Source organism: Tachysurus fulvidraco, chromosome 16, assembly GCF_022655615.1.
Source record: "Tachysurus fulvidraco isolate hzauxx_2018 chromosome 16, HZAU_PFXX_2.0, whole genome shotgun sequence".
NCBI lineage: Eukaryota > Metazoa > Chordata > Actinopteri > Siluriformes > Bagridae > Tachysurus > Tachysurus fulvidraco.
In genome coordinates this window covers 12,097,575-12,110,656 of record NC_062533.1, presented here as the reverse complement: position 1 = coordinate 12,110,656, position 13,082 = coordinate 12,097,575, and the positions used below count along the sequence as shown (strand labels likewise).

General features: G+C 38.0%; 1 protein-coding gene across 4 annotated transcripts in view; it reads left to right on the top strand.

The window, feature by feature from the left end:
• LOC113655682 (disks large-associated protein 2) overlaps positions 1-13,082 on the top strand; it is a 111,765-nt gene continuing 98,683 nt past the window's right edge. For 2 of the 4 annotated variants that reach the window (XM_047801866.1, XM_047801868.1), the window contains exon 1: positions 3-402. The gene's annotated coding sequence lies outside the window, so the exon portion shown is untranslated. Of the gene's footprint in view, positions 403-13,082 lie in introns of all 4 variants that reach the window. The other 2 variants (XM_027166369.2, XM_047801867.1) reach the window with 2 other exon arrangements.

Sequence of the window (13,082 nt, the reverse complement as noted above, 5' to 3'; positions counted from 1 at the left end):
AAAGAATAAGAAGAAGAAAGATTGAGAGAGTTATAGAGAGAATAGAGAAGCTGCAGAATCCTGAATCCGAATCCGTGTCCGTGTTTTGCGGAACATGCAGAAAGCGTCTCAGTCCTTTCTGCTGCAGTGGAGGACTAACACACGCACACACTCATACACACCATACACCAGTCCCCTCTCCTGTCCAGTCCTCCGCTTCACACACACATCAGAGGGACTGAAAAAGGGGGAATACGCAAAAAAAGGAAACCCAACTGGTAGAGGAGCAGGAAGATTTTTTCCCCCATGGGACTGGATTTGGCTCATATCTACATGTGTGTGTCCTCCTCCTGTTTTTCACTGTCATGATGAGAAGAAGCATGAGTGTGTACCAATGACTCCGACACACGCACGGATTCCCAGGTAAGAACATGGGCATCAGTGTTTGTTATTAATGAGCCGGCACGTCTTCCGTTATGTTCTCAAATCATGTTGGAAACCTCTTATTACATATTGTCTCTTAATATGAAGAAAATAAGATAATAATAACAGACAAATGATTTTTGAGCTTCATTGATGGCACAGAATATCAAACGTGGTGTTAAGAGACCTGTAGAAAATGGAGAATTGCTGTATTTGAAGAACATGTAATGAACATGAGGGCATGATTCAGTGTGTGTTTGTGTGTGTGTGTGTGTGTGTGTGTGTGTGTGTGTGTGTGTGTGTGTGTGTGTGTGTGACAGTGACAGCAGTTACAGGTATCCGTTAGGGAATGGTGAATGACAGGATGAAGATGTAGAGAACAATGTGTACTCAATGTGATTACAGCTTCCTTTGGCATGTGTATGTGTGCATGTGTGTGTGTGTGTGTGTGTGTGTGTGTGTGTGTGTGTGTGTGTGTGTAAGAGAGAGAGAGACGTACTTACAGGTATCTCTCACACTTAGTGGGTGTGCGAAAAGCGTCGTGTCTCTCTCTCTCTCTCTCTCTCTCTCTCTCTCTCTCTCTCTCTCTCTCTCTGTGTGTGTGTGTGTGTGTGTGCGTGCTTGGCCAGAGTGTGTGATCTTGTTGCGCATCCATACGGGACTGAAGCTCTCTTGACTCGTATGAATGGAGAGAGAGTAATGAAGGAGGAAAGGTTGCCTAGCAATAAGCTCAGATCTTGAAGAGCAGAGATGAAATTTTCTGCTTCAGTGCTCGGCAGTACAGTGTCCATCACTGCCCATAACTGTGTATGTATATGTGTGTCTGTATGTCTGTTGTGAGACGGTGTGACAGCTGGGGTCATCTTTTTACTGTGATTTTATTTTCTATATACTGTGATTCTGTCTTTCATTCATCCTGGTTGCACACACCAGATTGCTTCCTGCTGAAGCTTCATCGAACCTTCATTGATCCCAAATGATGTTACATATTAAACTCATTGCAGTGTGTATGTGTGTATGAGAGACAGAGCCTTGCAGATAAGCAGTTTCATGATATAATGTGATTCGGTTAAGTGAAGGTTGTGCAGGTAAATAACAGCGTGTTTATTCACTAGAGATCAAATCTGTCAAATTCCCTGTAAGGTTGTCTCTTTAAGGTTGCTTTTCTATTTGTATATTGTCCTTTCTTGGGGTAAGATATACTGTATGAATCTATTAAATGGGCAAGATTTCCAAAAAAGTTTAAGAAGATGGCCTGAGTAAACTAAATTAGTTCCATGTTATAGCTACCATTGACTTATTTGTGTTTATAGAAGAACCAGCAGATGTTGCCATGAGTCAACTTATCTACCTGCCCTAATGCAAGTTAAAATTATATCAGTATTATACAAGGATATTCTCCATACCCAGAGTCATACTAGGAAAGGTTGTAATATGAGAGGCTCAGTTAGAATACAGAAATTAGAATAACGTGCTCAAAGCTTTCATTGTTGTCACTTTTTTCTACTCTAGCATCCTCCTAGCAGAGATTTAAGAGAAAAGAGAAAGTGACGTGACGTACAGCTAAGTACGGTGACCCATACTCAGAATTTGTTCTCTGCATTTAACCCATCCAAAGTGCACACACATAGCAGTGAACACACACCGTGAACACACACCCGGAGCAGTGGGCAGCCATTTTTATGCTGCGCGCCCGGGGAGCAGTTGGAGGGGTCCGGTGCCTTGCTCAAGGGCACCTCAGTCGTGGGGCGGCCCGAGACTCGAACCCCCAAACTTAGGGTTAGGAATCAGACCCCCTAACCATTAGGCCATGAATCATGCACTGATCTAATGCAAGAAAAAAATGCATTTGCCAATTTCATATGACATCACATCTCTCTAGAGAGATAATAACAAGAGATAATAAAAGTACATTCTAATATCAATTTGTAACAAACTGTACAAGCAGTGCTTTCTGTTATTAATCCAGTCTAAATACTGACATGCTTAAACATGTTTATTTACGTGTTTCACTCAGCACAGTAAGCACAACCCATAGCACGTAGCTTGTGATTTAGCATCAGTTGGCTAGGCAATGCCTATTTAAAAATGTTGTCTAGTGAGAAAAGATTAACATGAGCTCGGTTAGCACACATCTAGTCAGTTGTACTAAACAGAGATGAAGAAATGTGACAATTTTAATTCATGCAACAGTCATAAAACAAAACAGTGATGCATTATTTTGAAGTTATGTGTTTTATATATAACTCCTGCCTTTTATTTGGGTACATGACAAGGGTGAAGGTTCATATGCATAGGGGTTCGTCCTATTTTACATGAAATGCACACCAAATTTATGCAGATGTTTTTGTGACAGTGAAAAAACAAATAAATGTACCTAAAAAAAATGAATTTCAGTAAAACCTAGTTACATCTGCCTGAGAACAGTTTGGTGTAAATAAATGGCCCTTTTTAAAACCTCAAAAAACTTGAATTAATCTAAAACCAAAGTGAAAATGATGGCCGACGTTTCACTTCTTTCTGAGTGCATTTAATGGTATTTCAAAAGCAAGGTTTGGTTTGAACTGTTGTTGAAGAGTACGCTTTTATTTCCTTGAAAAAAGCGGTAATGTACATCACCTGCAGGTAGTGATGTAGACTCCACTAGGTTTTGTTCATTTTAGTGATCGAACAGATGTAATTTAGCTGCTCATATTTAATTAGTTATTAAATAATTAAATGTATAAATAACTAGTTAAATATGACCAATTAAATTACATCTGTTAAAGTCTATACTTGGGATTTATCCAAAATCTCTGGTAAAATTTCTCGCTCTTGGGAGAACCTTAATTTCCAGTGAACTCAAAAACGTCACGTTTGTAATCATATCCATAGACATGTATGTATGGATGGACCGAGCCTTAGACTCGAGGAACCATATTTACTTGTTGACTCTATATTTACTTGTTGTACTCTAAAGCACAATACCTGTATTTTAGTATGAGATGCATGCATAAGCAATCATGATTATTAACCTTTTTGATTTTTTTATTGTTAGTATTTATACAGTACTACTTTACGTTACACTTGTTGTTATTATGGATGATATTGACATTAATTTCATTCATGTACCTTTGGTATCTGCTTCATACTGGTCAGGACTGCAGAGGATCCACAGCATATTAAAGGAGCTTTTCGTAGAAGGCCCTGCCTGGGACACCACTTCATTGTAGAGCACCATGCACACACACGTTTTCACACACATTTACACCCGGTGGCAAGTTAAGCGACTTCCGCATGTCTACAGAGAATTTTGTAAGCAATTTTTATTCCTCCAGTTAAAAAAAAATCCAGTCCACATAAACAACATTTTTAAAAATATCCATCCAAGTGAAATTGCAAAAAGGTTTTGAAAACGCTCACATTGGCTGGCCAACCAATTATGTGGTGATAGTGTGTTATATACTGCTATGTAAAACATCTTGAGAACTGAACTGCATACTGAGTGGGTGAGAGAATGAAAAAACAGCCAAAAGTTCCTCAAAAATTATTTTTTAATATGATTGTGAAACTGGCAGTTGGCATAAGGTTTTAAAATGAAAATGTCAAGCACAAGAATTTGTATGGACTGATGATGACGTTGGAAATACTGTTAAAGGTTATACTTGAGATTTATCCAATGTTTTTGGTAAAATTTCTCCTCCTTGGGAGAACCTTAATTTACAGTGAACTCAAAAACGGTTTTCAGTCATATCCATATATGTGTGAATGGAGCCTTAGACTAGTAACTTCCTCTACCAGCACCTTTTAGGAGCCAGAAAGCAACCAGAAAACCCAGAGACCCACACAGACACCGAAAAAACATGAAAACAGAAACCTGAGCTCGGGAACACACTTGGAGAACTGCTCAACCATTGTGCTTCTACTAGAAACATTGCTAAATTCTATTTATTAATATTATTTAATTGGATTTTTCAGGTTGTTAAACATTACAGTTTACAGTGTATGAGTTTGATTATACAAATTTGAAACAGATAAAATTGATGCCTAAAGCAAACTGTATGAATTTTTTATTTCTTTCACTATAAGACTCTTATAGAAATTTATGTCTGGACTATGTCTCTATGGGTCCCATCTATAAACATTTGAATTCAGTTATAGCAATTTCCCAGAGTTTTGTGTTGAAGACAGAGATTCACACTTGATTCACACACATGAATACACATAAAACAGACCTTGATAAAGTTACACAGTCATAAATTGCTTAACCTTAAAATTTGTGTTACATAATGTTATGATCCAGCTCTTAGCTCGACTCTGTAGAGGTCTGGCTTGATTTTTTTATGACCCATGAAATCAGTGAGTCGATATATAGCTCATAGATTGTGTCACTGCGACTCCTCTGTGTCATTGTGACTCTTCCAGATTTCTCACTGCATGCTTGTCTAAGGCAGTTTTATAGAGCATGTTAACAAAAGCTAAAAATTCAACAGTAAATAATTCCATCTACTTCATCAAAACAAACCGGTATTGTACCATAAATTACATCCCAGACTGAATTTTACAAACTTACGTAGCCTTCAATCTAAAGTTTGCAAAAATATAAGTTCTGTTTTTATAAGTTTTTTAAGATTAGTAAATACTTTTAAGGTTAGAGTTTTGATTTGAGACACGGCTCATGATAACGTTCATAATGATGGTGTGACGTTTTAAGAAAACTTATCAGTCTGTATAAAATCACTATGCACGAAAAGACTAAACACTTTATAGAAGAGAAGCCTTTTTTTGTCACATATACATTGCAGCCTAGTGAATTTCCTTCTTCACATATCCTTTGGAGGTTGGGGTCAGAGCACAGGGTCAGCCATGATACAGCCCCCCTGGAGCAGAGAAGGTTAAGGACCTTGCTTGAGGGCTCAAGAGTGGCAGCTTGGCAGTACTGGGGCTTGAACCCCAATTCTTCGATCAACAACCCAGAGCATTAAGCGCTTGTGCCACCACTTCCCTTTTATAATTTTATTTTACAATTCAACTTGGAAACATGATGAACAGAAATTCTTTAGTTCTTACGATTCAACTAGTGAATGTTGCTTTTAATCCTCCAAATTACTGGCAGCTCTTTCATAAGGGCAGGCGTGTCACCATTTGCATCAGCCATTCAGTTTCTAAATGAGTGAGCAAGCAATTCTAGATTTTGCACAATTGTAGAACCCAAGCATATGCTGCCCAACATAGTTTTTATAAGAGTTATTATTATACAGAGTGGTCAGAATGGGAACTGCAACAACCCCATTTAGATATCCACAATGGCAAGATTGTGAATGTTATGTATTATTATTATTATTATTATTATTATTATTATTATTATTATTATTATTATTATTTTATTGCGAATATCTTTTGGGAAATATCTATATATTTAATCATTTAAATTGATCTTTGATTATTATTATTTCTTGGAAATCCTTGTGTTGGAAAACTTGGAAACCAGAAGGAAATGGATGTTTTGGCTCTGATGTGCCATCTAGTGGATGTCACTTTTAATCCTCCAAATGAAGGCTACATAAAGTATGCAGGTGAATATGTGACAAAGCTGCTTCATGCATCTAGTATAAACCGGCCTTCAAAGGCTTGTTATTCTCCGAGTCTAAGAGCCATCTTATAAGAAGCGCAGAGCTTTCATAGTATTTCAGAACAGTGGGAGTTTCATGGCTGTTCCACAGTTAAGTGGGCTGATATTACACAAGCAAAGTGTGATATATGAAAACACACATTATATTGTTGTCTGCTCAAATAAATTGGCAGCATTTTCACTTTGATGAGGATTCCGTTTTGTCCTTATTTGAGGAAGATTATACAGAATCTCATAATCAAATTGAAAACGTTCATGAAAAAGCATGATTAGAGGCTTTTGAACTTTTCTCTGAGTGGAACTAAGTAGGATGCTTTGTCCTAGACCTCCAGCTTGTCCTGTGTTATGATTTAAACTTGAATGAGCAACTTAATTTAAAAATGTGGTTAGCTATTAAGTTACTAATTAATTCCTTGTAAAGAGCTCTACTGCACTTACTTGAAAGAGAAAATCTGCTCCATTTGACTGCACTGTTAAATTATTTTAATGACTGAGTAGGGAGCTAAACACTACATCATTTCGGTTTCGTTATTCATCTATGAGTTCACAAACATCTAGTAAATGTAATTTAACTGATAGATTGTCCACGACTTTACACTGCACAATGATAAGTGCATTTCATGAGAAGGATGTGAGACTTCATTCATTCTACGTGCCATCGCAGCGGTGGGCGGGAAGTTCAGATGCTTTGGTTTCCATAAAACAAATATTTTAGAAACTGCCATGCATCATCCCATCGGAAGTGCTTTTTCTAGGCTCCAAGGTTGTTGGAAGTGTCTTTGGATGAATGTAAAGTGGGTGTTTACTTTGTGCTAGCATGTCACAGCCATAGAAAACAGACGTGGTGTAGTCTGGCAGCACTACACAGATGAGAGCTAGCCTAGTCCAGCACTGAATTCCAATCTGGTTTACCCTTGAGGTCAAGGAGTAGCTAGACAAGTGGATGGGATGTTTGTGTGTTTCCTGCTCTATGAAATTGGACTGAATCCATTAAAGCCTCAGACAATATTCTATGAATTATCCATATAATGCTATGCTACCAATGGTATCAGTATCTGTTGGATTAAACTGGACATAACCTAAATTAAATGACTAGAAAACACAAATAAGAAAAAAAGGCTCCTGGAAAAAGATTATAGCGACAACAAATTATTTATTGTGCTCATTTAATTTTCCTGTAACTTCCTCATTTAATTGTGATGAACTATGATAAAAAAGAAATAAAGGTATAATCTAATATATTTGTAAAATAACAGTAACATTACTGTAGACATTGTGACTGTCTGCGATGAAGAGAGTCCTCTATTGTCTTCTGCATGTTTAAGATAAAAATTTATTTATTTATTGATTTTTCATTAATCACAATAAAAAGTGGTACTGAGAGACCATATGAGTGATTTAATACTAATATTTCTTTTTTTGCTTAGTTGTATTTAGTACTACTAAGACTACAATCCCATAAGAAAAGTCATCTTGTACTTAAAATGAACATTAATAATTATTAAATTTTGCGTCCTGCTTAATTATGACCATGAACCTTGTCGCTTACAATACACCTTCACGCTGTCCAGTTCAATTGTGGGTATCTTAGTTTGTGTGTGTGTGATTGTGTGTGTGTGTGTGTGTGTGTGTGTGTGTGTGCTGGGTGGAGGGTATGGTGGAAAGAGCAGAGGTTCCTTTTTTTATATTAGGACTTAGCTATAAAAGGTGAAGCTGGGATTTGAAGTAAATCAGTAAATACTTAAGTTTTGGATGATGCTCCCATGGGGGGGGGGCACGGTGGCTTAGTGGTTAGCACGTTCGCCTCACACCTCCAGGGTTGGGGGTTCGATTCCCACCTCCGCCTTGTGTGTGTGGAGTTTGCATGTTCTCCCCGTGCCTCGGGGGTTTCCTACGGGTATTCCGGTTTCCTCCCCCGGTCCAAAGACATGCATGGTAGGTTGATTGGCATCTCTGGTAAATTGTCCGTAGTGTGTGAATGCGTGAGTGAATGAGAGTGTGTGTGTGCCCTGCGATGGGTTGGCACTCCGTCCAGGGTGTATCCTGCCTTGATGCCCGATGACGCCTGAGATAGGCACAGGCTCCCCGTGACCCGGAAGTTCGGAAAAGTGGTAGAAAATGAATGAATGAATGATGCTCCCATGGTTTTGCTCTCGGTATAAACTCGGTATAAACACTTTCCTCAGTATTTCTTAAATACATATTCAGCCACTTTTATAGTTATATAGTAAAGTATATATATTTATATATATTATATATTTAATATACTTCCAATGCATACAGTACTGTATATCCAGTTCAGATTTCCAGACGTCTTTCGCCATCATATTATTGTAAATTACGTTACCATTGGTTGGGAAGATTTTACGCAAGTAGAAATAGAGGGGAAGGGGCTTCACTACCACTGTACAACAAATTCCTTTTATTTCCAAAATTTAATTTCTGACAGCAAAGTCATGCTTAAATGCTTTTCTCCTTCAGTGCTGTGTTTGCAGTGTAGAGATTTGAAGTCAGGAACATTTACACTTTGTTTGGTACATGATATATTTGGTATCATTTGCTTAAGGATGCTGGTGTATATTGTAATATTTTAGCTCTAACATGTATTTAAATTCTATAGCACCATTTAATGACAATTAATAATCCTGTCCACAGTGATGCTGGAAATAGTTTGGTCTGCACTTGTGTGAGTGTCTGCCAGGAAGAGATGGAGTGGGAGAAGTTGTGAATAATAGATTTTCACAGGGTTGGATTTCATCTTCTTATTTCTCTTCATCTCATTTACAATATTGCTCCCTGTCTTATTCTTCCTGTCTCTTTACCATTCTTTCTCTTTCCTTCTCTTTCTCTCTAATTCTCTCTTTTAGCCATTCTCCCCCCTCCTCTTGTTCTCTTTTGCTTTCTCTCTCTCTCTCTCTCTCTCTCTCTCTCTCTCTCTCTCTCTCTCTCTCTCTCTCTCTCTCTCTCTCTCTCTCTCTCTCTGACAGTATGCTGTGCAGGGCAGGATGAGCTGTTCTCCAGCCTGTTTCCATGGAGATGCTGAGGAACTGTAGTGTGTGTCAGTAATATAAACACACACACACACACACACTGTGTGCATGTGTGTGTGTCCATCCCTCCCTGCTTGGCGCATTCCTCTGAATCGTCAGACTCTTTGGAATTCAGTACATATATCATAAATTCTCTGACACCTTTTTATTATGCTCTGATATGATTGTGTGTAATTGGCAATATATTTGGCCATATTGGGGTTTACACCCCAATTTGTGTGTTTTTGTGTGTGTGTGTGTGTGTGTGTGTGTGTGTTCTGCTGTTTGTGACACAGTAGTGGGTGACGATTGGCATGAATCTCTCGTCAGATAACGATTGCTTTCCTGAATCATCTAGAGTGCATTTATATTCATGATTGAGACAAAAACACACAATGTAAATCCCAATAAAAGCAAATACTGTACATATATAATACTGACAGAAACCCTAATATACTTGCAGTTACACAAAACACTTAAATCTAGCCTTAACCTTAACATCATTTATGTTAAATAGGTCGTTTTCTTTGTGTGTCCATAGCAGAAACTGTCAGATGTGCTAATATGCAGAATTAAAATGGTCCTTAGTATCAATAAATGTCCACTATATCTACTGTCACATTGGGGTTTTTCCACAATGAAAGCCTTGATGAATCACTGCTTAATTATAGAACTGCATCACCCTCTATGGGGTGCGTTTAATAAATGAGATGGTGGGAGCGTTTATGTGGTACTTTATGCCACTGGTGCACATTGTAAAAATGATAACATTTTATATGAAAAAGTCCACATTCTTCCATTGCCTCATGGTGCTCACATGCTTATTGTAGGTGTTGTAGAGAGGTCAGTATGGGCAGGCACTCTGGCTGCTTGGTGGCTATGCAGCCCCATACACAGCAAGCTGTGATGTACTGGATATTCTGACACCTTTCCCACTTAGCCAGCATAACATTTTTAAGTAGTTTGTGCTAGCTCTTCTGTAGGATTGGAGCAGATAGGCTAGCTGTGAGTCTCCACTTGTATCGATGTCACTGGATCACTGATTGTCTTTACTTGGCCCATTTTTGGTAGCTACAACCACTGTATACTAGGAACACCCCACAGTATCTTATGTTATCCTCTAGCCAACACAAATTGGCCCTTGTCAAAGTAATTTAGATCCTTACACTTACCAATTTTTACTTTTTCCAGCCCATAAACTTTGAGAAATGACTATTTACTTTATCCCACCTTTAGCCAGTTTCCTTTGTTTTGAAATAATCAGTGTTATTCACTTCCCCTGTCAGTGGTTTTAATGTTATGGCTGACGGTGTATATATTTTATTTCTGTGTGTGTGTGTGTGTCTGTGTGGTTTTTCTCTGAGAGTTTCAGATCGATATATGTAATCTAACAGACACACGGTGGCATATATCTAACACTGCAAGTTTCTGCCGATTTTCAAGTTTTACCTAGATCATAGAGTAACACCACAAATTTGTGAATGTGAACACACACTCTTGTGAAGGCAGCTACTATATTTATTTTCTTGCATAAAATAATCATTGAGCTACTTGAAAGTGTTACACACACAAAGCCTGCTAGTCGAATCTGTCTAATCTGCAGATGTGTTCATTTGTTACCATGTTTTTTTTCAGCGTTGCACAGACAATATCGAGTACATATTCCACACCAGCACAACCACTTCTGGTTGAAGTGGGTAACCTTTTCTAGTCTTGGTTTAAACATGTTCTTGGCCAGCAATGTCAGATCAGTCCAGGCATCAGGATACTCCTAGTAAACTGAGAACCAGTGACATGTAGAAAACTTACTGTATGATCACAGTTAAAATCACTGTGTAGTTGCAGCAAACTGAATAAGCTACAGTGTTGATGCTAACACTAACAACAATTTCTTTAAGAAGTTAATGGTATACAATATTGCTAACAGCAAATAAATTTAATTCCATTTCAATATTATTGATATAGCTGGTAGAAAATGGACATTGTCATGAAGCAGCTTTACAGAAATCCAGATGCTAATCCAGACAGAGGCAAGCCAGTGGCAAAACCCATGAGACAACATATGGATAAAACTTTAAGGAACCCAACTCAGAAGGAAACCCATCCTTTTCTGTGTGACACCAGATTATAAAATGTCAGACACCACTGAGTGTGTTATATGGAGTCTTTAGCTTCAGGTATCTAAGTGAAGTTTTCTTGGGTATTAACAGTTTTTGCTTAGTGCAGTCTATAAGTGATTTAGATGGGAAGAAAGGAAGGAAGGAAGGACTGACTGGAGGAATTAAGATAAGAAGGAAGATAGGAAGGAAGGAAGCTCCAAGCAGAAGTATAGAAACTGGAAGGCTGATCATGTTTGGATGCATAAATATACTTGCTAAATACTGTACATACTCGGCAGAACCATCAACATGAACTCAAAACAGAAAGGGTCGGTCCTTACGGAGCATTATATGCATAATGCTGTTTGGACATAGTGCATGAAAGAATTGCACTGTTTTCAGACTATTTAGTAAAATTTCTGAAAATGTCTTAATGTGAGTTTGCTTATATTATTATAGTGAGGGATAATCCTTAGGCAGGTTTTCAGCATTTGGTATATTCATTAATGCTGTGTAAACTTTGCAGTGTGTCTTAAATAATATCACATGCATTCTCTTGTACCTGGATGTCCATTTAATACCTACAGTACTCTATGTTTTGAGTTTATGTTGATGTGTTTTCACATTTGATTGAATTTTCTTTTGATTTTATTTGCTGATGCTTTGTGGTTTGTTTGAATTATGGTGTAGACCAGACTGAATCATTGTGGGTCAGTCAGTTTGCCTCTTCTGCCATAAGCCATTACGTCAACACAAGTGCGTATATTTCAGTCTAGCAGTGATGATCCACAATGAAACTTTATTTAGGGAAGCTACACCACCAGCTGCGACTCTATGTCACCTTGTGTTCTTATTTGGCTTTTATTATTATTAAGATTGCCTATATTTTGGATTTACAAGAACGTAATAAAACTGGATGCATCCATGCCCCAAACAAACCAGGTAAAAATGTTCCTGTTTTTACATCTGGACACGATTGCTCATGCCTGAAATTCACACTTTGCTCACAGGAAAAAAGCGGTTTCGGCTTCTTAGGTTTCCTTAATCAGGTTCTAATCAAGCATGAAATCAATTTATTTTCTTTTTCATCACTCATTCCCTCATCTGTAGAGTATAGACCTTTTGTCATACAGTAGTAGACCTGAAATCATTTATGTGAAAACAAAGCTGTGTTTCTGCTGAGCTTCTCCAACAAACACATCCAGAATCATGCTTGGGTGTGGATTCCAAAACAAAATGTGTAAAAATACCTTCACCAATACAGATTCCCGGCGCTGGTCCTGGAAAACTTAGGAGTGGTTCTAACACAATAAGATAGGACTTTAATTTCTACCTGGGGTACAAAATAAGACTTTTTTATAAACTCTAGAGACTATCAAAATCCCTGGAAATCAGACGTTTCTGAAATACTGTAATAGCACATCTTGGACCAACAACCATGCTATGGTTAAAGTCACAGAAATCACTCTTTTTGTTTGATGTGAATGAACTCTTGACCAGTATCTATATGTTTTGATGCAGTGAGGTGCTGGCCACATGAGTGTATACAGGTGTTCCTATTAAAGTGGACAGTGAGCCTCTTTTGCTCACTTACTGTAAGCTTCATATCTGTCTGTCATAACAAGACTTCAAAGGTCTTGCTCTCATCACATTTTTGTTGTATCCAGCTGGATCCCAGTCTGTTAGGACCTACAAGGGCAATTCCCTGCCAGACCACCAGAGGGGATACTGGCAGGGGGTTTTGCTTGCTTAAGGTCATGTTCCTTCCCATAAGTATTGTCACTTGTTTCACGTTGTTTCTAATGTGTGGCTGTTTGTATGTACCTGCCCCTTTTGTATCTGTCTTTGTTCAAGGTATTACTGTGTTATTTTGTATTCCGTTGAAGTTGAGTGTTTTCTTTTAAATTAAAGGAAGAAATATAATTCTGCATTTGGGTCTGA